The following is a 26,587-nucleotide window of genomic DNA, read 5'->3' as shown; positions in this document are numbered from 1 at the left end:
TGGTCCAAATTGAGACATGCTCTACAAGTTCATAAGGCCAGGAGTGGTGGCTCACGCCTATAATCCCAGCATTTTGGGAAGCCACGGCAGGCAGATCACCTGAGGTCAGGAAGGAGTTCGAGACCAGCCTGGCCAATATGGTGAAACCCCGTCCCTACTAAAAATGCAAAAACTAGCTGGGCATGGTGGTGGGCACCTGTAATCCCAGCTACTCGGGAGGCAAAGGCAGGAGAATTGCTTGAACACAGGAGGCAGAGGTTGCAGTGAGTCAAGACAGTGCCATTGCACTCCAGCCTGGACGACAGAGCAAAACTCCATCTCAAAAAAAAAAAAAAAAAAAAAAAAGTATTCATAGACTAGAACAAGCAAAACATAAATAAAAAGAAAAAAGATAAAGAAAAAAAAAAGAGTTCATAGACTTAGTATGAAAAAAAGATTGCAGCTGGGCATAGTGGCCTGAGCCTATAGTATAGTCCCAACTACTCGGGAGGCTCAGGCGGGAGGATTGCTTGAGCCCAGGAGTTCAAGGCTGCAATAAGCTATGATTGTGCCACTGTACGCCAGCCTGAGTGACAGAGCAAGACCTTCTCTTAAAAAAAAAAAAAATTGCAAGTCTGTTTTCTGCTGCTATAATAGAATACCACCGAATGGGTAATTTGTGTAATTTATGAACAATAGAAGTTTATTTGGCTCACAGTTCTGGAGGCTGAGAAGGCCAAGATTGAGGGATCACATCTGGTGAAATTCTTCTTGCTGAATCGTATCATGGCAGAAAGGAAAGCAAGCACATGGGAGAGAAATGGGGGCTGAACTTCATCCTTTTATCAGGAGCCCACTTCCAAAATAACTAAACCACTTCCACAATAACTGCATTGATCCTAGGGCAGAGCCTCAAAACCCAGTCACCTCTTAAAATCCCCACCTTCCAATGCCATTACATTGGCAATTAAATTTTAACATGAGTTTTGGAGGGGACATTCGAACCATAGCATGAACTATCTTATTAACTTTTTATATTGATTACATGTTGAAATGATCATTTCTGGTTAAATAAGACATGTTGTTAAAATAAATTTTACCTGTGTCTTTTTACTTTTTAAAAACGTGGCTGCTCGAAAGTTTTATTACATATGTGGTTGGAATTGTATTTCTATTGCACAGTGGTGAGTTAGACACTTGGAGTGTGAACACTGTAAGGTGGCCATTATTACTGAGACAGCTCAGCTTAGTATGTCCCACACTAGGACTTCCTTTTGCAATTCTACCTTTTTTTTTTTTTTTTTGAGACAAGGTCTGGCTCTATTGCCCAGGCTGGAGTGAAGTGGCAAGATTTTGGCTCACTGCCACCTCTGCCTCCTGGGCTCAAGCAGTCCTCCCATCTTAGCCTCCCGAGTAGCTGGGACCACAGGCATGCACTACCACACCTGGCTAGTTTTTTTTTGTTTTTGTTTTTGTATTTTGTATTTTTTGTAGAGACAGGGTTTCACCATGTTGCCCAGGCTGGTCTTGAACTCATGAGTTCAAGCGATCCACCCACCTCAGCCACCCAAAGTGCTGGGATTACCGGCATGAGCCACCATGCCTGGCTATACCAATTCTTTTATTTCCTTGGGTTGGAAACTTTTTCTATATGACCTCATTTCATTCTTATCGTCATCATTCTGCAATTTTAAGATTTTTAAAAATCTTTTTTCCCATATTTGTCAATTTTCTTTCTCCTAGTCAGTCTGCAGTCAGTGGTAAAAATATTACATAGAAAGGGCTCATAGGCTTTTGTACAAGGACAATAAAGAAAGGTAAGCTGGGGAAGGTAGCACTAGGCTTGAGAGGAGGAGAGAGAGTTGGAGATAGTGTGTTCAAACCAGGTTGAAAAAAAAAAAAAAAGAGCTGGGGAGGATTGTGCTGGGGGAGAGAGGAAAGGAAAGTGGCCTAACTTTGTGGGACTTGGGGTGAGGTAATGAAGACATGGCCTCTTCCCAAGAGGAGGGCCTAGGTACCCTTCGGTTAAAGTTTATCCTAAAGACCTGTTGTCTCAGAACTTCCCAGGTGGCATCCCGGCCTCTGGGTAGAGGGCAGCTGACTGCCCTATGCTGACCTGGCTCCTTCCTGCGAATCCAGATGAGCCACTGTGAAAAATAAACGAAGCTACCTTCTGCTCACACCAGGCTCATGTTCGGCACAACAGATTTTAAGTAAGGACCTACGGATTCAGGATGAGGGCTAACGTGAGATTGTAATATAAAATGGAATAATGGCTCTTTCCAAATCTGAGCTAATAATGTTAAAACTCAGCAACAATGTATTACCATTTTAGAATGAATATAAATCTGACTTTTAAGCATCAAGTTGACATTATGTTAAGCAACATTAAAATATTTAAAAGAGTCTGCATCGGGAAACTCTGAACATCATTACTCCCTCCTATTTCACAAAGTTGTTAAAGATATGGGCTCTTTTTTTTTTTTTTTAGTGTGATAGTAGGGGACATTGCTCTGGTTTATATGTTCAAGCTGCTCATTCTAATTCCCTGACACTAGCAGAACAAAGTAGACTTTTCTGAAATGAATCATTCCTTACAGAAAGAAATCACATGCTTTCCTTGGGAAATTTGCGACCTCACACTCAGTCCCAGAGGGACAAAGGATAATGATTTCATGTTATCTGGTTACTTACTCCCTCGTAGTTCCGAAACATGGGTTTCCTTTGAAAGGAAAGATGCTTCGTCCTTTTTAAAAGATATCACAAGGCTCTGTGTGGCACAGTTCAGTCCTGGCGTCCACCACAAAGACATTTGTGTGTCCTTCTGGGGCTTTGAGCCAGGCATACAGTCTGCCCAAACTTTCTGCCCATCTGCCACATGGAGGGCAAGGTGCTTCTGCCAGGCTACAGCAATAGAAACGCCGCTCAGGAACAAAGACAGCCATTGCTAGTGTCCCAAGCTGTGGGTGAGCTGCCTAGGTACAAGCCTCCGACCACCCCATGCCCGAGCCTGGGCATTTATATACAGCAGAGTGAGGTTTGAAAAGCCAGTATAGCCAACTTAGTTTGACAGATGGAAGGACAGTGTGTGGTCTGACACGTGTGTGACATGGGGGCTGAGGAGGAATGTCTCCTTTGCTGGAGTAGCCATGAAAATGGTGGTGAGTTTTATGGGCTCAGCAGAGGAACCTTTGTAACGGTACCTGAGAAAGTGACTTCCTTCTCCCCGACTTCTTTGAATCCCTGCCAGCCCAAAGTTCAGGATCCCCATGGGAGCTCCCAAATCAGGGAAGGTTATTCCTCTTAGAAGTTATGAGAATTGGCTTTGGAAAGAGATTTTACAGTTCCAACTTAGGCGTAGCTATTTACTGCCTGTGTGGTCAAATTGCAAGTTGCTCAACATTTCTTTTAGTTGAACCTCTGACAGATTCCTACCCTAAGATGAGGATTCAGTGCAATTGATTATTTGGGAGGTGATGGAATGGATTAGGGAAGGTGGGGGGAAGGAAGCTAATTAAGGGTGCATTTTAAATTCAGCTACCACAATGGGCAGCTGAAGCTTAAACCTGCGGGAAAACTCTAGGAAACAGAGTAGAACACACAGCTCACAATCATTCCAGCCAAGTGGTGAGGGAACTGGGATATATATACCCCCACACCTGGCAGGCACATGTTAAGGGCTTCCTGAAAGGGCAGTGAAGACCCAGACACTTCTAGCCTGTCATGTTCATGGACAAAGCCCAAAGGCAGCTCTCACAGAGATGCAGGGGATGGCCATTGGGAGCCAGGCTGGGGTGCACCAAAATGGTAAAGGGATGTGGGCAGAACAATGGCAGCATCTGCTACACTCTTGAAGCTTCATGTACTGTTTTGAAAAGTGAGAGTCATCATAATTTTTATCTCGTAGGGAGGTATATATATATATATGTATATATATAAAGTGTATATATATATAAAGTATATATATGTAAAGTGTATATATATATAAAGTGTGTGTGTGTGTATATATATATAAAGTATATATATATGGCCTGCTAAGTCCTCAGCATAAGGAGCAGCTTGTAGCAGCACTTGTTAAATGTTGGTTATTATTACTGGAACCACTCAGCAGTTTTTGCCCTAGGATTTTGTTTGCAGTTTTGCCATTTCTTTTATTTTCTTGGGAGTTCCTGACTTTTTGCACTACAGCACAAATATATAGGTCCAAAGAAAGAGGCTTGTGGCTTGTTTTCATTTGTCCAGAGGATGTTGAGATATCACTGTCACCTTTTAAGTTGAGATGCAGCAAGTCAAAGATGCAGGGTAGCAACCGGCAAGATGTGTCTTCTGCCTTGGCACCCTTCCACCTGCCCAGGAGTTGAGTTGTGAGAGGGTGCTGCTTAGGGGCCAGTGGGACCAGTCCCTCATTTATACACTGGGAAATCAAAGAGTAGGAAAAGCTGTTTTTGCTTGCAAACAAGAGAGCGCACCAGTAGTTGTGTCTCAAATAACCTGCAAAGAGGTTTGACCAGGGGAGGGATGGAGGTGACTTTACATTTGCCGTGGGGATTCGCAGTTTCTTCACAGTAGAGTTTACAAATACTTGGCTTAAATGTCATATGTGTGTGCATACACACGTGTGTATTATACTGTATACAGATTCTCCTTGACTTATGATGGAGTTACGTTCTGACAAATCCATGGTAAATTAAAAATGTAAGCCAAAAATGCAAGTCAAAATGCTTTTTTTTTTTTTTTGAGACGGAGTCTCGCTCTGTCGCCCAGGCTGGAGTGCAGTGGCGCCATCTCCACTCACTGCAAGCTCCGCCTCCCAGGTTCACGCCATTCTCCTGCCTCAGCCTCCTGAGTAGCTGGGACTACAGGCGCCCGCCACCGTGCCTGGCTAATTTTTTTTTTTGGTATTTTTAGATGGGGTTTCACCGTGTTAGCCAGGATGCTCTCGATCTCCTGACCTCGTGATCCGCCCGTCTCGGCCCCCCAAAGAGCTGGGATTACAGGCTTGAGCCACCGCGCCCGGCCCAAGTCAAAATGCATTTAATACACCTAACTTACTGAACATCATAGCTTAGCCTACCCTGCCTTAAATGTGCTCAGAACACTTACATTAGCCTACTGTTAGGCAAAATCATCTCACACAAAGCCTATTTTATTTTATTATTTACTTATTTATTTATTTTTAGAAACAGAGTCTTGCTCTGTCACCCAAGCAAGTGAAGTGCGATAATCATAGTTCACTGCAGCCTCAGATTTCTGTGCTCAGGTGATCCTTCTGCCTTAGCCTCTCAAAGTAGCTAGAACTACAAACATGTGCTACCATGCCTGGCTAATTTTTGTAGAGATAGGGTCTCCCTGTGTTACCCAGCCTAGTCTTGAACTCCTTGGCTCAAGCAATCTTCCCTCTTCAGCCTCCCCAAATGCTGGGATTACAGGCATAAGCCACTATGCCTGGTCAAAACCTATTTTATAGTAGTGTTGAATATTTCACGTAATTTTTTTTTTTTTTAATTTTGAGATGGGATCTTGCTCTGTCTCCCAGGCTGGAGTGCAGTGGTATGATCTTGGCTCACTGCCACCTCTGCCTCCCGAGTTCAAGCAATTCTCCTACCTTAGCCTCTCAAGTAGCTGGGATTTACAGACGCATGCTACCACACCCAGCTAATTTTTGTATTTTTAGTAGAGATGGGGTTTCATGATGTTGGCCAGGCTGGTCTCAAACTCCTGACCTCAGGTAATCCGCCCACCTCGGCCTCCCAAAGTGCTGGGATTACAGGCGTGAGCCACCGCGCCCAGCCCCCATGTAATTTATTGCATAGTGCACTGAAAGTGAAAAACAGAATGGTTTTTGGTTTTGTATGGGTACTTGAAATATGGTTTCTACTGAATGCACATTGTTTTCACACCATCCTGAAGTCAAAAATCCAGTGAGTGGGCCGTGCCCGGTGGCTCAAGCCTATAATCTCAGCACTTCGGGAGACTGAGGCAGAAGGAATACTTGAGCCCAGACTGGTCTGGGCAACATAGTGAGATCCTGTCTCTACAAAAAATAAAAATAGGCAGGCATGGTGATATGCGCCTGTAGTCCCAGCTACACAGGATGCTAAGGTTGGAGGATTGCTTGAGCCCAGGCAGTCAAGGCTACAGTGAACCATGATCATGTCATTGTACTCCAGCCTGGGTGACAGAGTGAGACCCTTTCTCAAAAAAAAAAAAAAAAAGCGGAACCATTGTAAGTCAGGGACCATCTGCATATATTTTATCTTATGAAAGGGACCTCATCATGTCTTAACGTTTTGTATATAGAGTTATTTACATATAATTGTTTCTGGATGGGATTTATGAGTAATTTTTTTCTTTTAATGTGCTGCAGCCTACATTTTCTATGATAAACATGCATTACTTAAGCAAAACAAAATGATGGCTTTTTTTTTGGAGACAGACAAGATCTTGCTCTGTCACCCAAACTGGAATACAGTGGCACAATCATAGCCCACTGCAGCCCCAAACTCCTAGCCTCCAGCCATCCCCTCACCTCAGCCTCCTGAGTAGCTGGGATTATAGGCACAAGCCACCATGCCTAGCTCAATAATTACTATTTTAAAAAAAACAACATCACAACTAACAGATCTAGAAATGTAACCAGGCCTTAGGAGTGCAAAAGGCTTATTTTTTTAAATGAAGTGTTAAAATTTTTGTTTTATCTAAAAAAAAAAAATGTAACCAGGCCTGAGAGAAGGCAGGCTGAGACAAAGAAGCAGCTTTTTTTTTTTTTAGTTTAAAAAGCAATGACAGCTGGGCTTGGTGGCTCACACCTGTAATCCCGGCACTTTGGGAGGCTGAGGTGGGTGGATCACGAGGTTGGGAGTTCAAGACCAGCCTGGCCAACACAGTGAAACCCCGTCTCTACTAAAAATACAAAAATTAGCTGGGCGTTGGGGTAGGTACCTGTTATCCCAGCTACTCAGGAGGCTGAGGCAGGAGAATCGCTTCAAACTGGAAGGTGGAGGTTGCAGTGAGCCGAGATCACACCACTGCACTCCGGCCTGGGCAATAAGAGTGAAACTGTGTTAAAAAAAAAAAAAAAAAAGCAAAAAAAAAAGCAACGACTTGGCCAGTCGCAGTGGCTCACACCTGTCATCTTAGCACTTTGGGAGGCCGAGGCAGGCAGATCACTTGAGGCCAGGAGTTCAAGAGAAGCCTGGCCAACCTGGTGAAACCCCGTCTGTACTAAAAATACAAAAAATTAGCCGTGCTTGGTGGTGTGTGCCTATAGTCCCAGCTACTCAGGAGGCTGAGGTAGGAGAATCCCTTGAACCCGGGAGACAGAGGTTGCAGTGAGCCAAGATTATGCCACTGCACTCCAGCCTGGACGACAGAGCAAGACTCCATCTCAAAAAAAAAAAAAAAAAAAAAAAAAAAAGCAATGACTTAAAATATCCACTGACCACTCTCCTCTGAGCTGCCTGCTCTTGTGTCTTCGTCAGGTACGTGGTGGTGAGGATGCAGGTCTCTTCCAGATAAGGCACTGAAACGATGATGGTGCAGTGCATTTATTAGAAACTGCTGCAACATTGTTAGAAACTGAGCCTATAATCTTTTCAAATATCTGAGATTTTACACATGTGTATGTTATTCTTTAATTCTACATTGTAGTTTTACCATTTTCCCACGACTCAAAATTAATAAAGCAACACAGTATGATAAATACTTAGGAGTCGCACAAGAAATATATTTTTGTCGGTATGCTTCCCCCCCTCCTTTTGACAATTCACACTGGGAACAATAAAGATTAATCACACAAGGGAAAATGAATAAGTGAAAACAAGTACATTGGCAGTCACGTAACAGCAGCTTAACTGTGCCTCCAGGTTGGGCACTTATCATTTATCATTACTCTCTCAGTATCCCTTTTAATTCAAGTTTTATTCCAACAATTCAAACAATCAGTGTATTAAAAATATTAAACTAAAAGAAACAGTAATTATTATGCCAAAGGCACAAAATATTGAAACAGGTTTTACAACAAAAGTAGGTGCATGAGCCTATGTGTTATTATTTCAGCTCTTTGCTCAATTCAGGGGAATATTCTACACTCATTAGCTCTAGTGTTTATAAGAGTTTAACAACTGCTTGGTTTTCATGGCCAACATGATTATGCTGTGACCTTGGTTCTCATACAGCTGTCTTTTACATTCAGCTTACAGAATTTATTTATTTATTTAAAGAAGGAGTCTCACTCTGTCACCCAGGCTGGAGTGCAGTGGCACGATCTTGGCTCACTGCAGCCTCTGCCTCCCGGGTTCAAGCAACTCCCCTGTCTCAGCCTCCCGAGTAGCTGGAATTACAGCCACCCACCACCACACCTGGCTAATTCTTGTATTTTTGGCAGAGACGGGGTTTTGCCATGTTGGTCAGGCTGATCTTGAGTTCCTGACCCCCGGTGATCCTTCCGCCTCAGCCTCCCAAAGTGCCAGGATTACAGGTGTGAGCCACCTCGCCTGGCCAGAATTGACTTAAAAACATAGCTAATATAAAGAACAGACTTGATACTCCAGAGTTTGGGGGCTTTAGAACCTGTCTCCCTGACAGAGCAATGAGTTCTTTGAAGGCAAGGACTATTCTATGCACTATAGCTTTATGTCCACCCGGGACTAAGTAGAGATTGAATGAGTGGCTGAATGATAAAAATAGCAGCTGGCACCAAAAAAATGATTTTATGAATTAGTTTTGTTAGACCTTAGAAATAGCATACAGTATTGTTAAGTACAAAGAGAAAAATAGCTTTGCAGTGGAGAAACCTGGCAGACACCACCTAATCCAAGTGATTAAAGTGGACATAATCAGTAGTGGGACAAACGGATGTGATGCATGAAGAAGGACAGTGTCACTTCTGGGGTGTTCCTACGAACGATGCATAACCTGACTCTACTCATGAGGAAACAGTAGACAGACCCCAAACAAGAGACAGTCTGCAAAGCAACAGGCCTGTACCCTTCAAAATGGCAATGTCAGGAAAGAACAAAAGATAAATCAATAAAAAACGTTTAAACACTGAGGGGTGCTTCCAGATTAAAGAATAGTAAAGAGACTTGGCACCTAAATGTATTTTATGATCTTGGATTCTAAATTGGCCAGAAAATTGCTGCAAATAACGTCATTGAGAAACTGGCAAAATTTGAATGTGGACGGTAGCTTAAATCATAGCATTGCATGAATGTTAAATTTTCTGAATTTGATCATTTTCCCAGAATCATATGGGATAATGTATTTGTTTTTAGGGTATACATGCTGAAATATTTGGTTGGCATAAATGGTTCAAACAAACATAGAATACCACAAGTCTAAGTGCAGTTTTACTTTTTGAGATAGAGTCTTGCTCTGTCGCCCAAGCTAGAGTGCAGTGATCTTGGCTCACTGCAATCTCCACTTCCCGGGTTCAGGCGATTCTCCTGTCTCAGCCTCCCGAGTAGCTGGGATTACAGGTGCCCGCCACCATGCCCAGCTAATTTTTGTATTTTTGGTAGAGACAGGTTTCACTATGTTGACCGGGCTGGTCTTGAACTCCTGACCTCGTGATTCACCTGCTTCAGCCTCCCAAAGTGTGGGGATTACAGGCATGAGCCACCATACCTGGCCCTATGTGCAGTTTTAAGAAATTGAGGTGAAATTCACATAAGATAAAAATTAATTATTTTATTTTATTTTTTAGAGACAAAGTGTTGCTCTGCGGCCCAGGCTAGAGTACAGTGGCATGATCTTGGTTGACTGGGACCCTTGTATGTAAAAAGAGGATAAGATCTATTTCATACAATAGTTTTGATGGTTGAAAGACAATATGAATGTGAACCTCAAACTCCTGGGCTCAAGTAATCCTGCTACCTCAGTCTCCTAAGTAACTGGGACTACAGGTGCATGCCACCACACCTGGCAAATTTTTATATTTTTATTTTATGTAGAGAGGGAGTATTGCTGTGTTGCCTAGGTTGAACTCAAACTCCTGGCCCCGAGCAACCCTCCCACCTGAGCCTCCCAGAGTACAGGGATATAGGCTTGAGCCACCATGCCTGGTCAGATGAACCATTTTAAAGTGTACAATTCAGTGACCTTTAATACATTCTCGGCTGGGCGCGGTGGCTCACGCCTGTAATCCCAGCACTTTGGGAGGCCGAGACGGGCGGATCATGAGGTCAGGAGATCGAGACTATCCTGGCTAACACGGTGAAACCCCGTCTCTACTAAAAATACAAAAAAACTAGCAGGGCGTAGTGGCGGGCGCCTGTAGTCCCAGCTACTTGGGAGGCTGAGGCAGGAGAACGGCGTGAACCCGGGAGGCGGAGCTTGCAGTGAGCCGAGATCGTGCCACCGCACTCCAGCCTGGGCGACAGAGCGAGACTCCGTCTCAAAAAAAAACAAAAAGAAAAAGAAAAAGAAAAAATCATGTCCCATTTCCCCTTCCCATGAGTCCCTAGCAACCGCCAAGCTATCTTCTATCTCTATGGATGTACCTATTCTGAGTATTTCATATAAATGGAATCATGCAATATGGGGCCTTTTGTGTCTGGCTTTTTTTACTTAACATGTTTTTGAGTTCCATCCTCACTGTAGCATGCATCAGTACTTCATTCCTTTTTATAGTTGAATAATATTTCATTGTACAAATAGACCTATTTTGTTTTTTCATTCATCTGTTGATGGGCACTTGGGTTGTTTCTACTTTTTAGCTGTTATGAACAGTGCTACTATGAACATTCACGTACAAGAATTTGTTTGAGCACCTGCTTTTAATTCTTTGGGTATGTAGCTAGGAGTGAAATTGCTGTATCATATGGTAAAGGTATATTTAACTTTTAAAGAAACTACCAAATTGTTTTCTAAAGTGGCTGCATCATTTTACTGTTTATACTGTTCTTACAACTCTCCTCAAAGTCTGAAATTATTTCAAAGTAGGAAAAAAAAATAACTAGTGTGTGCACACTCAGGCAGAAGGACACCTAAGTGCACAAAAGTAGGGAAGTGATGAGTGAGCTTCATCCAACAGGCCAGACCTGCGTGTGAACTCAGATGGTTAGAATGACTGGCATAGGCAGCTTAATGGAAGATTCCAGAGTGAAAATTTTTGTAAAGGATGACACAGTTTAAAAGTGCTATCAAAGCACTTCCATAACAAGAAACCCAGCCCCAGGCAGGTGGAGAGAACCCATGTGCCCAGCCTTTCTCTTCCCCTTTGGGGGCATCATTAGCAGTTCTGTGGGTGCACAATCCATTTGTTGACTACATGCGTGAGTGAGCATGGTCTCCCTTTTATAAATGGGCATCCATGGGAAACTGCAATTTTCCTTACAGAAGTCTGCCTGATTGCCAGTTTTGATGGTTAAAAGAGGATATGAATGTGAAAGTTCTGCAAAGTCGTAAAGCACTGATAGACAATGAATCAGGATTATAACTAAGGCCTCTACATTCGGTTCACACCATGGTTAGTTCCTCTTCCTCCTGAGAATATGGTCCCTCAACCAGCCACTTGGTGCTCCTGGGAGCTTGTGAGAAATGCAGACTCTCAGGCCAACCTAGAAGTCTGAACCAGAACCTGTAGTTCAACAAGATCCCCAGGTGACTGGCAGGCCCATTAAAATTTGGGTAATGCCGCTTTAATGCAGAGATACCTAAACTTTGCTAACTATAACAATCAGCTGGGACTACTTATTAAATAATTCCAGTTCCCTCGCTTCCCTTAGTGGAGATTAATTCAATGACTCTAGGTTGAGGCTCTGGAATGTGAATTTTCCAGGTGAGTCTCCTGATCAGAAAAGTTTGTTAAGCAATACTTCAAATGCATAGCTTTAAAGGAAAAGGGGAGCCTGGTGTGGTGGCACATGCCTGTAATCCCAGTGATTTGGGAGGCTGAGGCAGGAGGATCCCTTGAACTCAGGAGTTTGGGGCCGCAGTGAGCTATGATTGCACCACTGCACTCCAGTCTGAGCAACAGATGAAGAAAATCTCTTTAAAAAAATAAATAAATAAAGTAAAATAAAGACAAAGGGGGAGGCCGGGCACGGTAGCTCACACCTGTAATCCCAGCACTTTGGGAGGCCAAGGCGGCAGATCATCTGAGGTCAGGAGTTTGAGACCAGCCAGGCCACCGTGGTGAAACCTGGTCTCTACTAAAAAAAAAAAAAAGTACAAAAATTAGCTGGGCCTGGGGGCGCATCCCTGTAATCCCAGCTACTGGAGAGGCTGAGACAGAAGAATTGCTTGAACCGAGGAGGCGGAGGTTGCAGTGAGCCGAGATCATGCCGTTGTACTCCAGCCTGGGCAAGAGAGCAAGACTCCATCTCAGAAAGAAAAGAAAAGAAAAGAAAGAAAGGAAGGAAGGAAGGAAGGAAGGAAGGAAGGAAGGAAGGAAGGAAGGAAGGAAGGAAGGAAGGAAGGAAAGGAAGGGAAGGAAGGGAAGGAAGGGAAGGAAGGGAAGGAAGGGAAGGAAGGGAAGGAAAGGAAGGAAAGGAAGGAAAGGAAGAAAGAAAGACAAAGGGGAAGTCTACCTCCTGGAGAGAGAGACAAGAGACTATAAGATATCGTTTTGCATGACTGGATGTTAGTTCAAGGATCTCTGAAATGCACTGTTTCTGGAGGGACTGCCAGGCTCAGGGTCAGTCTTTCTCTCATCTCAGACAAAGCCTTGGCCTGTGGGATGCCTATAATCTCAGCACTTTAAAGCGTCAAGGCAGGAGGATAGCTTCAGCCCAAGAGTTCGAGACCAGCCTAGGCAACATGATGAGACCCCGTCTCTACTAAAAAAAAAGAAAAAGAAAAAGAAAAAAAAATTAGCCAGGAGTGGGGCTGCACACCTGTAGTCCCAGCTACTTTGGGAGGCTGAGGTGGGAGGATTGCTTGAGCCTGGAGACAGAAGCTGCAGTGAGCAAGTGATTGTGCTACTGCACTCTAGCCTGAGCAACAGAGTGAGACTGTCTCAAAAAGAAGAGGAAAAAGAAAGCTAAAGCTTTACTGATCCTCTGCTTTATGCCAAACACGGTGTTCATCTTTCATCTGCCTTCTTTCCTGGGTCTCTCCATGTTTTCTCCTTTTCTGTGTCTCTGAGAACACTTGTGATTGGATTCAGGGGCCACGCAGATAATCCAAGATGATCTCACTTCAAGAGCCTTAATTAATTACATTTGTAAAAATGGTTTTTCCAAATAAGGTCACATTCACAGGTTTCAGGGGTTAAGATATGGACATGTCTTTTTGGGGCCACTCTGTGAGGCATGAAGGGCTCCTTATTTCCTCTGCCCCAGGAGAAAGGCGATTTGTGCTAAGAAGACAGGTGGACAGAAGGGAGAACTAGAGAACAGGCCTGCTCTGTCATTCTTCCTCTAGCCGTTCTTGCTTCCCAGGATTTCTCTTTACTCCCAACTGCATGACCCTCAGCTTTGGACCCCACTGTTATGGGGAGGTCTTTCCAGGTTTCCCAATTCAAATTCCCAAGTATTCAAAGGTTGCTGGCCCACCTGAGAAAGTGCTGGTATTAGATTAGGCATCTCTCCCTGATCTGGTACGTTGGTGTCTTGGAAAGGTGGGAAGGGTGGGTAGCGCCACATGATTCAAAACCTGTCCTCCCAGCCCTGTTCCTTCAGTGTCTCTAGTGAGCTGGTGGAGAAGGGGGATATTTGAACAGACCTCTCTTGCCCAGGTCCTTGGAGGAGAATGCAGTGGAATCCTGGGTTTCACATTGTATCCAAGCCTGTGTTCCACTTATCAAAGTGGCCAAACTCCCTGTAAGGCAGTCACACTTTTAAGGGGACATACAGCACGAATCCTGGGGTCACATTCTAAGGAGGCTCTGGCAATGATTTAATCATGGTAGCAGTCCTATTCATTGAGCACCACTTTCATTTTCTCCTTTAATTTTTTTTTTTTTCTAGATGGAGTCTTGCTCTGTCGCCCAGGCTGGAGTGCAGTGGCACAATCTCAGCTCACTGCAACCTCCACCTCCTGAGTTCAAACATTTCTCCTGCCTCGGTCTCCCAAGTAGCTGGGATTACAGGCTTGCACCACCATGTCTGGCTAATTGTTTTGCATTTTTTTAAAGTAGAGATGGGGCTTTGCCATGTTGGCTATGCTGGTCTGGAACTCCTGACCTCAGGTGATCTGCCCACTTTGGCCTCCCAAAGTGCTGGCATTACCAGCATGAGCCACTGCGCCCGGCCTTCTCCTTTAATCTTTATAACAAAGCTGCAAAGGAGTCCATTCCATGGAGGAGGAAGTCGGGGCTAATAGAGGCTAAATTACTTGCTAAGGTCACCTGGTTCCTATGTACAGCAGCAATGAGTCCAGTCTTCTCCACTGCAATTGCTCTGTAATGGCTGTTCCCATTAATGCCACACATTAGTCACTCCCTATGGAAATCATGTCAGAATTTATTGAAAGCCAAGGCCACTGGGAGAAAAGGGAGGCCTGGATTTTGTGGAGCCCTGATGTGGAATGATAATACACATAAGTACAGGGAAATGGATGTGTGGAACAAGTGCTGGGGAAAGTTACCCACTCCAGCAGAAGCATTTAGCATCTTATATTCTTTTGCACAATCTTTTCTTCTCTCTGGTATCACTGAGGGTTTGTTGCCTATAAACATGTGCGGGAAATTAATTAAAAGTATTTATTTTGCCCCAGTTAGAGATGAACTGTGGCGGGGGGGGGGGGTGTCTAGCAGAGAATAGAAAAGACCCCTGTGGAACGATGAGATCCCTGTAAATATTCTGAGATGCAACTACATAGCTTCAGACCCTGGAATGGGAGGGAAACCCCTGCACAGGGAGCAGTAAATCACCAACTTCTCCCGTAAATGAGAAGGTGACTCTGCTGGCGACTGGGAGCGGGGCTGCAGAAGCCCCTCTGAGGTTTTCTGGAGGAATCCTGCTTCCGTTGCTTCCCATTTCCCAGGTTTGGCTCCACACCGCGATCCGTGCTTACTGGGACCCTCTGGAAACGGCTGCTGTGGGAGCCTGCTCTTTTCCCAATCCACCATGCATACTCTCAATTTTCAGGCAAACATTAATTTTGAAAATAATGATGTAATCTTTAAAAGAATTGTATTTCCAATGGGCAGCACTCGCTTGATACAGAGCAGCAGGGCCATGTAACCTGGCTTCTAAATCATCACATCTTTGGGTCCGCACGTTTTTTTTTTTTTTCATGCTTCAAATGCACCTTTGCAGCAGGAGATGAACTGGGGGACATGTTAGCGCTTCCTCGGGCCTGCTGAGCTCTGTTGGCTGGGTGTGCTAAAAATAACTGGAGAGGTTAAAAAAATGTTGAAGCAGATTTAGGGGCTCTTCTGGAAAATGAAACACAGAAGCTGGGCGCTGGGTGGTTCTATTTAAAGCCGATCATCATCTATCCTTTCCTGTGGATTTACACGCGAAGACTCCACTCCCCAGCGGCTGGCTGAGGGAAGGAGGGTCTGATCTGCGTGAGGGCTCACCTCCTCCCACGACCCTCTGCAAAGCAGCAGCTGTCCAGAGAAAAAGGAGTGTGCTGGCTCTGGCAAGCAGCTCAGTTCTTTCCTTCCACAATTGTCCCTTTGAATTGAGGAAAGTGAAAATAAAGTTTTCAAGGCCAATTTCACAATTTCATCTTCTGTGAAAAGCAAAATCAACGAGGCTATGAAAAATTACAAGCAGTTAAAACACTTTCATGTCGTCTTTCCCAGAGAGAGAGAGAGAAAGAGAGAGGAAATCAGACTGCTTTGTTCAAAGCAACGGCCAACGCAAGCCCTTTTTTTTTTTCTTTCTTTCTTTTCCGTTTTTTTTTTTTTAAAAAACACATCTGGTCCCAATCTTTATACACCAGTGGACAAAAGCAATTAGACAGCTCTGCTTTCATGTCATAATAATGAAAGTCATATATTTTCCATGGCTGTCTCATTTGGTTACCCAGCTCTGCAGAAAGAGACTAAATGGAATTTAAAATGTGGGTCTTTGCTTGACAGTGCTGTTAGTGACCTGAGGGATAAGTGCTCCAGCATCTTCTAGAACCACGAGAAGAGAAAGAATAGATATTGCAAGCGTGTGCAAATAAACCTCAACATAATTTACATGCCTGTGGGGCAGGCCCTTCACAACCCAATCTTTCCAACAAGCCCGGGGATAGGGATGCCTTATTAGAATTGTTTCAGATTTGGAAAGATCTCTTGACAAATCTGCTAGAGGATGCTAGAGGAGCTTTCATTTAAAGTGAAACTTTGGCTTTCTCATTGTATTGGCCAAAATTCTTTTGGTTGCCAGGGACAGAGTCAACCTAACCCAGCCTGAGTAAAACAGAGAATTGGTTCATATAACTAAACGTAAGAGGATGAATCTGATCAGACTCAACTGGTTCCGAGGCTTCTTGAAATGCTATCTTCTTTTCTGCTTCCTCCACCTCTCCCAAGATTAGCAACTCCAAGAAAAGGGTTGGCTCGGTATCAACAGTTCCAGCAATAATTCTATAGTTATTCTCACTAAGTCAGGTGCCCATCCTTAAACTGGCTACAGGCTTGGGTCACTGGTCCATTCCTGAAGATGACAGTGGGGTCTGCTCCATCAAACCACAGGACTGACGTTGGGTAGGGGTTGACTCCATGAAAGAAAATTGTGTTTCAATTTCTTGATGATGGATGCAAGATGCCATAGCTAGCCTGTGTGGGACCCTTGTGAGCTGGAAACAGGCACCCCTCCAGGCTGATGCAGACCTATGCCCCCACGTCTTAGGGAGCAGACGGCACCTTTGGCCTGCCTTCCTCTGGGAAGAAGCAAACCCACACCTAGGACAGATAGTTGAGTGAGCAAAACTAAAGGTGGCTATTGACCCACTTGACTCCTTGGCAGGACAACATTGTGCTGTGTGACAGACACCTGAACACTGTAAGTGGTGGCACTGGTGGGCAGGAAAACCAACATATGTCCTCCACATTCACCCCCAACCATTCTAAAATAGATGCCTTACCCCCAGGTTTCTTGCCTGACATGCTTAAACTGCGGCTTCTTCATTAGAATGTGTACATTAGCCGTTTTACAACTAAACGGTTTGCTCAAACTGGGTGTGTGATGTTAACCCATAGAGGGAGCACTGAGATGGAAAAGTCCAGACCTGGGGCCCAGGAGGCCTGGGACTGATTGCAGCTCTGTGTTTTACTATGAGGGCATTCTTCCTATAGTCCTGAGGCTTCTTTAGATATCAGCTTCCTCATTTGTAGGATAAAGGGACTCTTCCCAAAACCCTTCCTTCCTAGTCAAGGTCCAGATTAGAAGGAGGCCTGTGGTTTGGGGGTCTTTCTTTTCTCCCAGTTTCCTACTGTTTGTGCCAACAAGTATAATTCTACCTCCGGCCCCCTGCCCCCAGCTGGTCTCCTCAGATGTGTGAAGTTGGTGGTTTTACCGCATTTAGTCACATTTGATCACCTCCAGCTCCCGCTTCAGCAGGTTGTAATTTCCCTCCCAAAAGACATTGGTGACACACAAACCCGCTTTTGCCTGTTAGGCAAATTAGCACCCACTCACCAACCTGGGCTCCTGCAGAAGCTGGCTGGGAACAAACACAATGCATCTGAAAGACCTGAAAATGCAAAGCACAGCAGTGGCGGACTTCTGTCCCATGAGGGTCAGGCCCTCTCAGCCTGAGCAGAGGGAGGACCATTAAACAGGGGTGTCTGCAGCAGAGGAAGGGACCCTGGCCCTGTAAACCCAACTTCTCCTGCTGTAGGGAGCCCCTGGGAGTGCTGATAATAGGCTTACAGGGCAGAAGCATTCTTCATCATCTAATATGCACTTAACCTCTTTGCATTTGCCAACCACAAATTCTAGCGCCAAGCACAGAACCCCACAAATATCCTATCTCCTCTGTTAATCTATCAGAACCAAATTTCCTTTTAGCTCCTTGTGCCTGGCCCCTGCCACTTTGGCCTGCAAAAGTGAGGGCAGAATGACCTAGGTTCATCTCTGCCAGAGCTGGTAGGAGAGGGCTTGGGGACCATGTAAAATGTTCCTTGGGGTGAGTTAGTCTGCTTCTATTTTACCACTCACAGTCAAATGGTCTTCCAAGGCCTAGAGATTCTGAGTGGGGTTAATCAATGCCTATGGGTGCCACTGGGTGCCACTAGTGGAATATTTTGGGGTCCAAACAACCAGTCATACACATAAAAAAGACCTGTTAATAATTTCTTCTTTATCATTCAGTGTCTTTGGGAGTTCAGAGCATACACAGGGAAATATAATAATACTGATGCCTATATTTATAGAACAACATTCTGTCCTCATATGCTCTTTTATAGCCTGGATAATTTAGTAGTTAAATGCTTGAACTACTACTGGATTCAAACCTTGACTCCTCCAAAGACTAAGAAACTTCATACTTAACATTCTGGAACCTCTGTTTGCTTCTCTGTAAAATGCAAGATAATAACAGCCTCTACCTTTACAAGTTTGGGGAGAGTTAATTGCAGTGGTCTATGTTAAGCTCTCAACACATGGTCAGACATAGAATGATGGTTCAATACATGGTAGTGGCTACTTTTTTTTTTTTTTTTGAGGCAAAGTTTTGCTCTTGTTGCCCAGGTTGGAGTGCAGTGGCAAGATCTCAGCTCACCAAAACCTCCACCTCCCGGGTTCAAGCGATTCTCCTACCTCAGTCTCCCTGGTAGCTGGGATTACAGGTACCCACAACCAAGCCCAGCTAATTTTTGTATTTTTAGTAGAGACAGGGTTTTGCCATGTTGGCCAGGCTGGTCTTGAACTCCTGACCTCAGGCGATCCACCTACCTCAGCCTCCCAAAGTGCTGGGATTACAGGCGTGAGCCACCGCACCCGGCCATGACTACTGTTATTATCCATGAACTCATTTGACTATAAGAATGACTTGTTGTGAAGTTGGTTGGACCGGGATATTTTCCTCTTTTGATAAGTGAGGAAAGTGAGATCTGAAAGTAAAAAGCAAGCATGGGGCCAGAGGAGGCGAGGCGGAGAGAGAGGGGCTCATAGGATTGGGAGACGGCTAACTCGAGCAAGGAGCATCTAAGGGGACAGGCCCACCCTCTTGCCACAGTGGCTTTAAGTTTCCTACTGTATGCAAGGAAGGTGTCCTGACCTGCGGGATACTGACAGCAAGATAAAGTCATTTACATTGAACCTATTTACTGAAGGGACTGAAACTTTACAGTAAATAGAGGGGAAAAAAATAGATTAGCATTTTGCCTTGAAAAAAAAGGACACTTTGGCCAGGCGCAGTGGCTCACAACTGTATTCCCAGCACTTTGGGAGGTCGAGGTGGGTGGATCACTTGAGGTCAGGAGTTCAAGACCAGCCTAGCCAACATGGTGAAACCCTGTCTCAACCAAAAATACAAAAAAATTGGCCGGGCGTGGTGACGGGCACCTGTAATCCCAGCTACTAGGGAGTCTGAGGCAGGAGAATCGCTTGAACCCTGGAGGCGGAGGTTGCTGTGAGTCCAGATGGCACCACTGCACTCCAGCCTGGGTGACAGAGTGAGACTCTGTCTCAAAATAAATAAGTTAATTTTTTATAAAAAAAGGACACAAAAAATTTTGAAAATGACTTCACCTTTTAACAACATTTAGATTATGGTTTAGGCTATGTGCTAATTATTAGAACAAAGAATCTAAACTTTCTTTTTCTGATAAAATTGAATGGTATCCTTCACTTCATTTTTGATTTTTATATCACATTTATAAAGGAGGTAATTTTTATTCCCCACAAAAGTATTTGACGGCCTTATCAATTTTTAAAGGAGTTTTCTGAACCCTTGTCATTTACATTGTCTTCTCCCCCTGATCTATTTTCTCCTGGGTAGCTGTTATCTGGTCTCACTCAAGGCTTTGAGCAGTCCTGCTATGTTACTTTCATGAACTCCATGAAACCCTGAGACTTTGCAAGATCTGCAAGTTCGCTTTGTGAGCCAATTTGCATTGAATTTGAATGGTAATTTTGGAGGTTGCTACAAACCACAGAGGTGTCGATGAGATGGGTGAGAATGGCTGTGGAATAGGATGAGACTTTGTGTATAGCCTGTGTTATGGTCCCTTAGCAAATGGTTTCATGTTATAATAATTTTTGCTTCATAAGCAAGTCATAACTGTAGGCACTTGGGTAACAAATACTCAGATAACAACCATCCCCTGTATAGGAACGCAGCATTTTTTTTTTTTTTTTAAATAAACACAGATTTCTGTGGATAGAAATGTGGTTAAAAACCTTTTCCATCAGTGGGATGGCTGAGATACCAGAGAACAAAAAAGTAATGATAGTAACACATTATATATAACACAATGAATAAAATAAGAAACCATAGGCCAGGCGTGGTGGCTCAAGCCTGTAACCCCAGCACTTTGGGAGGCCGAGGTGGGAGGATCATGTGAGGTCAGGAGTTTGAGACCAGCCTGGCCAACATGGTGAAACCCTGTCTCTACTAAAAATACAAAAATTAGCCGGGTGTGGTGGTGTGCACCTGTAGTTAGTCCCAGCTACTCTGGAGGCTGAGGCAGGAGAATTGCTTGAACTAGGGAGGCAGAAGTTACAGTGAGCCGAGATGGTGCCACTGCACTCCAGCCTGGGCAACAGAGTGACACTGTGTTCCCCCCCCCCAAAAAAAAAAGAAAGAAAAAGAAAAGAAAAGAAAAAAAAGGAAACCACCGGCTCGTTCTGATATAAATAAAAATTAAATGTTTGATGGGGAATGAAATATTTACATAGTTTCAAGTATTTCCACAAAATACTTATTAAAGGGAAAAGAGTCGGGCTGGGCGCGGTGGCTCACGCCTATAATCCCAGCACTTTGGGAGGCTGAGGCGGGCGGATTACCTGAGGTCGGGAGTTTGAGACCAGTCTGACCAATATGGAGAAACTCCATCTCTACTAAAAATACAAAATTCGCTGGGCGTGGTGGCACATGCCTGTAATCCCAGCTACTAGGGAGGCTGAGGCAGGAGAATTGCTTGAACGCGGGAGGTGGAGGTTTCGGTGAGCCGAGATCATGCCATTGCACTCCAGCCTGGGCAACAAGAGCAAGACTCCGTCTCAAAAAAAAAAAAAAAAAAAAAAAAAAAAAGAAAGGGAAAAGAGTCACTTCGTAGCAATGAGTCTGGCAGACACCACTTTATCAAGGGGTCTAAGTGAGCATCCCCTGGAATAGGATGAATGGAAACTGTACACCACACAATAAGAAGAATCCAGCATATTCTGCAATATTCCTATCTAAATCTAAACAAAAGGAAACCAAAATTGAGGGCATTCTACATGTTTGGCCTATAGTCTTTAAAAATGTCAAAGACAGGCTGGGTGTGGTGGCTCATGCCTATAATCCCAGCACTTTGGGAGGCGGAGGTGGGTAGATCACTTGAGGCCAGGAGTTTGAGACCAGCCTGGCCAATAGGGCGAAACCCCATCTCTACTAAAAATACAAAAAAATTAGCCAGGCCTGGCGGCGGGTGCCTGTAATCCCAGCCACTTGGGAGGCTGAGGCAGGAGGATGGCTTGAACCTGGGAGGCAGAGGTTGCAGTGAGCTGAGATCATGCCATTGCACTCCAGCCTGGGTGACAGAGCAAGATTCTGTCTTAGAAAAATTACAAAAAAACAGCTGGGTGTGGTGGCACACACCTGTAATTCCAGCTACTCGGGAAGCTGAGGTGGCAGAATCACTTGAACCCGGGAGCGGGAGGTTGCAGTGAGCCGAGATCGTGCCACTGCACTCCAGCCTGGGCGACAGAGTAAGACTCAATCTCAAAAAAAAAAAAAAAAAAAAAAAAAAAACCAGAAAAAGTCAAGGACATAAAAATTAAAGAAAGAATAAGGAGCTGTTCCAGACTGAAGGAGCCCAAAGAGCCATGGCAGCTGGGTGCAACATGGGATTCTGAACTGAATCCACTTGCTATAAAAATGACATTATGGGGATTGCTGGCAAAACTTGAATGGGGCCCAAGGATTTGTAGTAATGTATCAGTGTTAATTTCCTAACTTTAAAAATGGTTGTATTGTGTATATAGAAGGATGTCCTTGTTCGTAGGAAATGTATGGTAGAATTTTCAGGGCACCAGGTCAGGTCTGCAACTTACTCTCAAATGGTTTGGGAACAAAAACATTGTTTGTACTGTACTTGCAACTTTCCTGTAAGTTTCAGTTTTTTTGGTTTTTTTTTTTAAGAGCAAAGAAGGAGGTCATTTTCACTGAGCAGTTGGCAGATTCACCTAAGGTCCAGAGATGGAGTTGAGAGGCAGTGCCAAGGAGTGATGTGGGCCGATCTGTTTGAGAGAATGCCTTTCAGCTGTGTGTAGGGGTGGGTGTAGGAGGGAAGGCAGATGAGGGTCAGGGAGACTGGAGGCAGGTGGGGAGGGCTTGAGCTTAGACAATGACAACATGTAAAGCAGAAGACAGATTTGAGACCAGTTGAGGAGGGAGACTCCTTCAGATATGGAGAAAGAGAGGAGGAAAAGATAAAGAAGGTTTCAAGCCTCATAGAGAGGATGACAGGGGTCAGGAATGAGATGGGGCCTGTGGCAGTGATCTTGGGAGGGGCAGGTGGCGGGTCCTGTTTGGGATGTGCTGAATATAAGAAAAGTCTGACTGTGACATTGGGCTCCTCATCTCTAGGGTATCAGCCAATGTGGTTCATCTTCCCAGACGTAGAATTTGAGATCTTGTTGTGACATTTTTGCTGAGACATCAGGAAGCGATGAATTATGATTTTGAACCAGGAAGAAAGATCACAGCAAGCAACATGGATTTGGGATTTTTTTGCTTGGAAGCCAAGAAAACAAGTGAGATTAGAAAGGGAGGAAAGAAAGCCTTTGAAGAAGGCTAAGGGGAAAGAGCCTGTGAAAGAGGAAGAGGAGGTGTGTTTAGGAAGGGAGGAGGAAAACCAGTCCGAGTATTTGAGTCCAAGTATTTAATAATGTGGGCACGGACCCCATATTTTCTTCTGCCCTACTGAGAAAAAAATCCACCATGTCACAAGGGTTTCCCACTTACTATCTGACATGCTAGCTTCTGTTGTTTTTCCTTACATATAAACTAACGTCTATGGTTAAAGGTAGGTCCCTCCCACAACACACCCACAATCTGCGTAACTCCTTATAGTTCAATTTCAACAGAAGACTTGGTCAAGCAATTGCCAAAGAGGAGGCACAGTGTAGCTCCTGGGTTCAAATCCCAGCTCCACCATTCACCAGCCACATCACCTTGTGCAAGTTACTTAACCTGCCTGTGCCTTAGTTTCCACATCTGTACACCGGGGATTAAAAATGTTCCTACTCCTGGAATTGTTATGAGGGTTAAAGGTGTTAATATTCCATAACTACTTGGAGTCATGACTGGCACTATGTAAGTGTATGTGTTATTAAGTTAGTGGAAACCTAAATGAGGTACTAACTCTATATAGTCCAGCTACAGATACCTATTTGCCAGTGGTATTGAGTGATTTACAAGTTATACTTTTGCAAGCAGGTCCCCTGTAGGCCTCAAACTTTTGATGCTCAGTGGCCAGTTTAGCCATTCATTTTTTGACAGATTGGAGCCCCATGGTTGATCTCAGGAAACCAAAATTGCTCCACAAATATGACCATGGAAATCGTCCCCAAGTGGTGTCCCTAGGAGTAAGGAAACCTGAGTTTCTTCCAGGACTGTTTTATTAGACTTTCTTATCTCCCCTATATTGGTCCCAGTAATCTAGTAGAGCTGTGCTTCTTAAACGGTAGTGGGCATACACACAATCTGAAGGTGTTGTTAAAATGCAGATTCTAGCTGGGTGTCATGGCTCATGCCTGTAATCCCAGCACTTTGGAAGGCTGAGGTGGGCGGATTGCTTGAGGTCAGGGGTTTGAGACTAGCCTGGGCCACATGGTGAAAACCCTCTACAAAAAAATACAAAAAAATTAGCCAGGTATGGTGGTTTGCACCTGTAGTCCCAGCTAGTGGGGGTGAGGGGAGTAGGGGGCTGGGGAGCTGAGGTGGGAGAATCACTCGAACCCAGAAGGTCAAGGCTACAGTGAGCCAAGATGGTGCCACTGCACTGCACTGCAGCTTGAGTGACAAATGAGACCCTGTCTCAGGAGAAAAAAAAAAAGAAGCTTCTGCTACAATACAAATGAAACTTGAGGACATTATCATGTGAAATAAGCCAGTCACAAAAGGACAAATGCTGTATGATTCTGCTTATATGAGGTACCTAGAATGGTCAAATTCATGGAGACAGAAAGTAGAATAGTGGTTGCCAGGGGCTGAAGGGAAAAGAGAATGAGAGTGATTGTTTAATGGGTATGGGGTTTCAGTTTCACAAGATAGAAAGAGGATTTTTTTGGTTGTTTTTTTTTTTTTTTTTTTTTGAGACAAGGTCTTACTCTATCGCCCAGGCCAGAGTGGCAGCAGCAGATCTCAGTTCGCTGCAACCTCTGCCTCCCAGGCTCAAGCGATTCTCCTGCCTCAGCCTCCCAAGTAACAGGGACTACAGGCACGCCCCACCACATCTGGCTAATTTTTATACTTTTAGCAGAGACGAGGTTTCACCATGTTGACCAGGCTGATCTTGAACTCCTGGCCTCAGGTGATCTGCCTGTCTCAGCCTAGGTAATCCCAAAGTGCTGGGATTAGAGGCATGAGCCACCATGCTCTGCCAACATGAAAAGAGTTTTATGGATGGACAGTGAAGATGGTCGCACCACAATGTGAAAATACTTAACATCACCGTACACTTAAAAATAGTTAAGGTGGTAAATTTTATGCTTTATTTTACCACAATTTATTTATTTATTTATTTATTTATTTATTTTCACTGCAGATTCTGATTCAGTAATTCAGAGGTGAGGCCTGAGAGTCTGCATTTCTATGGAACTCCCAGGTGAGCTCACTGACGTTCATTTTGTGCCAAGGACCACACCTTGAGGTGCAAGATGCTAGAAAGCTGGCGTAGGTGCCTTTAGTTCTTTTTAAACAAGCCCAGCAGCTGCTTTGCATTAAAGCTATAGTAACTGCTTGAATGAAATAGAATTGGACTCTAAGCCCTTTGAGAACTCTTGCCTCCTTATTCTACTTTCAGAGAAGCTGCCAGGAAAAGCCCTGTCGCAACAGACACAATCACAGCAAAACACTTTTAAGCCAGAATTCTTTTCTGGTTCTCTAGGACTGGCCTACTCACTAGAAAATTACCTCCAGCCAGGCCGGGCACAGTGGCTCATGCCTGTAATCCCAGCACTTTGGGAGGCCGAGGTGGGTGGATCATGAGGTCAGGAGTTTGAGACCAGCATGACGAAGATGGTGAAACCCCGTCTCTACTAAAAATACAAAAATTAGCTGGGCGTGGTGGTGTGCACCTGTACTCCCAGCTACTCGGGAGGCTGAGGCAGGAGAATTGCTTGAACCTGGGAGGCGGAGGTTGCAGTGAGCCAAGATTGCGCCACTGCACTCTAGCCTAGGTGACAGAGTGAGACTCCATCTCGAAAAAAAAAAAAAAGAAGAAAGAAAGAAAGAAAAAAAGAAAATTACCTCCAGCCCAATAGCTCACCTGGTCAGTTACTAAAGGGTCCTTATATTGGATTTTAGCCTGCAGTTTTTCTTTGGTTAGCCCATTAAGACAGGGATCAACTCTGCGATGTTCATTGCTGTATCTCCAGTCCTGGCAGTAACTGGTGTGTAGTAGGTTTTCAATAAATATTTGTTGAACGAAAATAACTAATGGGTATATAGTGCTTACGAAACAATGTTCTAGCCGGGTGCAGTGGCTCATGCCTGTAATCCATCCTTCCATCCATCCTGCTGAGGTGGGAGGACCGCTTGAGCCCAGGAGCTTGAGACCAGTCTGGCCAACATGGCGAAACCCCGTCTCTACAAAAAATACAAAAATTAGCCAGGTGAAGTGGTGTGCACCTGTAGTCCCAGCTACTTGGTGGGATTGAGACAGGAGGGTCACTTGAGCCCAGGAGGTCAAGGATGCAGTGAGCCATGATTACGCCACTGCATGCCAGCCTGGGTGACAGAATGAGAAGTTGTCTCAAAAAAGAAAAGAAAAGAAAACAATGTTCTGAGAATTTGATATGGTAGATTATATTTTCTAAGGAGGGCCATAAAATATCTCCTAACCTACATGCTCTTCTTATAATGTGTCCTTGATATTCCTCCCATTGAGGAAGGGGTTCGATGTCCCCTCCCACTGAAACTGGGTGGACTCTCTATGGACCAAATGGGCAACTTGAAGGGAAGAGTAAAGTACTATGTGCAAAAGTTTGTGTATGCTTTATCACTGGAGAAAATATCTTTCTAGTATTGGAGGGTACTTTCCTCCTGTATTCATCAATTATTGCCACTGAAATGCTGCATAACAAACCCGCTATCAGTTGAGTTTACAATACTTTATTCCCATTCATCTGTGGGTTTGCTAGGGGTTGGCTGAACGATGTTGTTCTCAGCTGGGGTGGTTTGGTTTGGCTGCATTTATCTCTCAGCCTTCCCTAGAACCAGGGGGCTAGCCTGGGTACGCTTTCCTCATTGCCTTTTGCAATGGCAAAGGCTCAAGAAAGCAAACCAAATCATGCACCTGCTTGTTAATCTTCTCCTTGCACCACTTGTGTCTATTCCAGTGGTC

General features: G+C 44.4%; 1 long non-coding RNA gene across 1 annotated transcript; it reads right to left on the bottom strand.

Annotated features, from left to right (window-relative positions):
- Positions 1–1,525: 1,525 nt before the first annotated feature.
- On the bottom strand, positions 1,526–25,802 carry LOC103882408. Its single transcript, XR_644227.4, has 3 exons — positions 25,511–25,802; positions 7,422–7,501; positions 1,526–4,393 (listed from the first exon to the last, which is right to left on the bottom strand). It is a non-coding gene; the product is annotated as an uncharacterized LOC103882408 (long non-coding RNA).
- Positions 25,803–26,587: the final 785 nt, after the last annotated feature.

This window comes from Papio anubis, chromosome 2 (genome assembly GCF_008728515.1).
Source record: "Papio anubis isolate 15944 chromosome 2, Panubis1.0, whole genome shotgun sequence".
Lineage (NCBI taxonomy): Eukaryota > Metazoa > Chordata > Mammalia > Primates > Cercopithecidae > Papio > Papio anubis.
The sequence above is the reverse complement of the archived record's forward strand: the minus strand, read 5'-3'. Positions and strand labels throughout refer to the sequence as shown.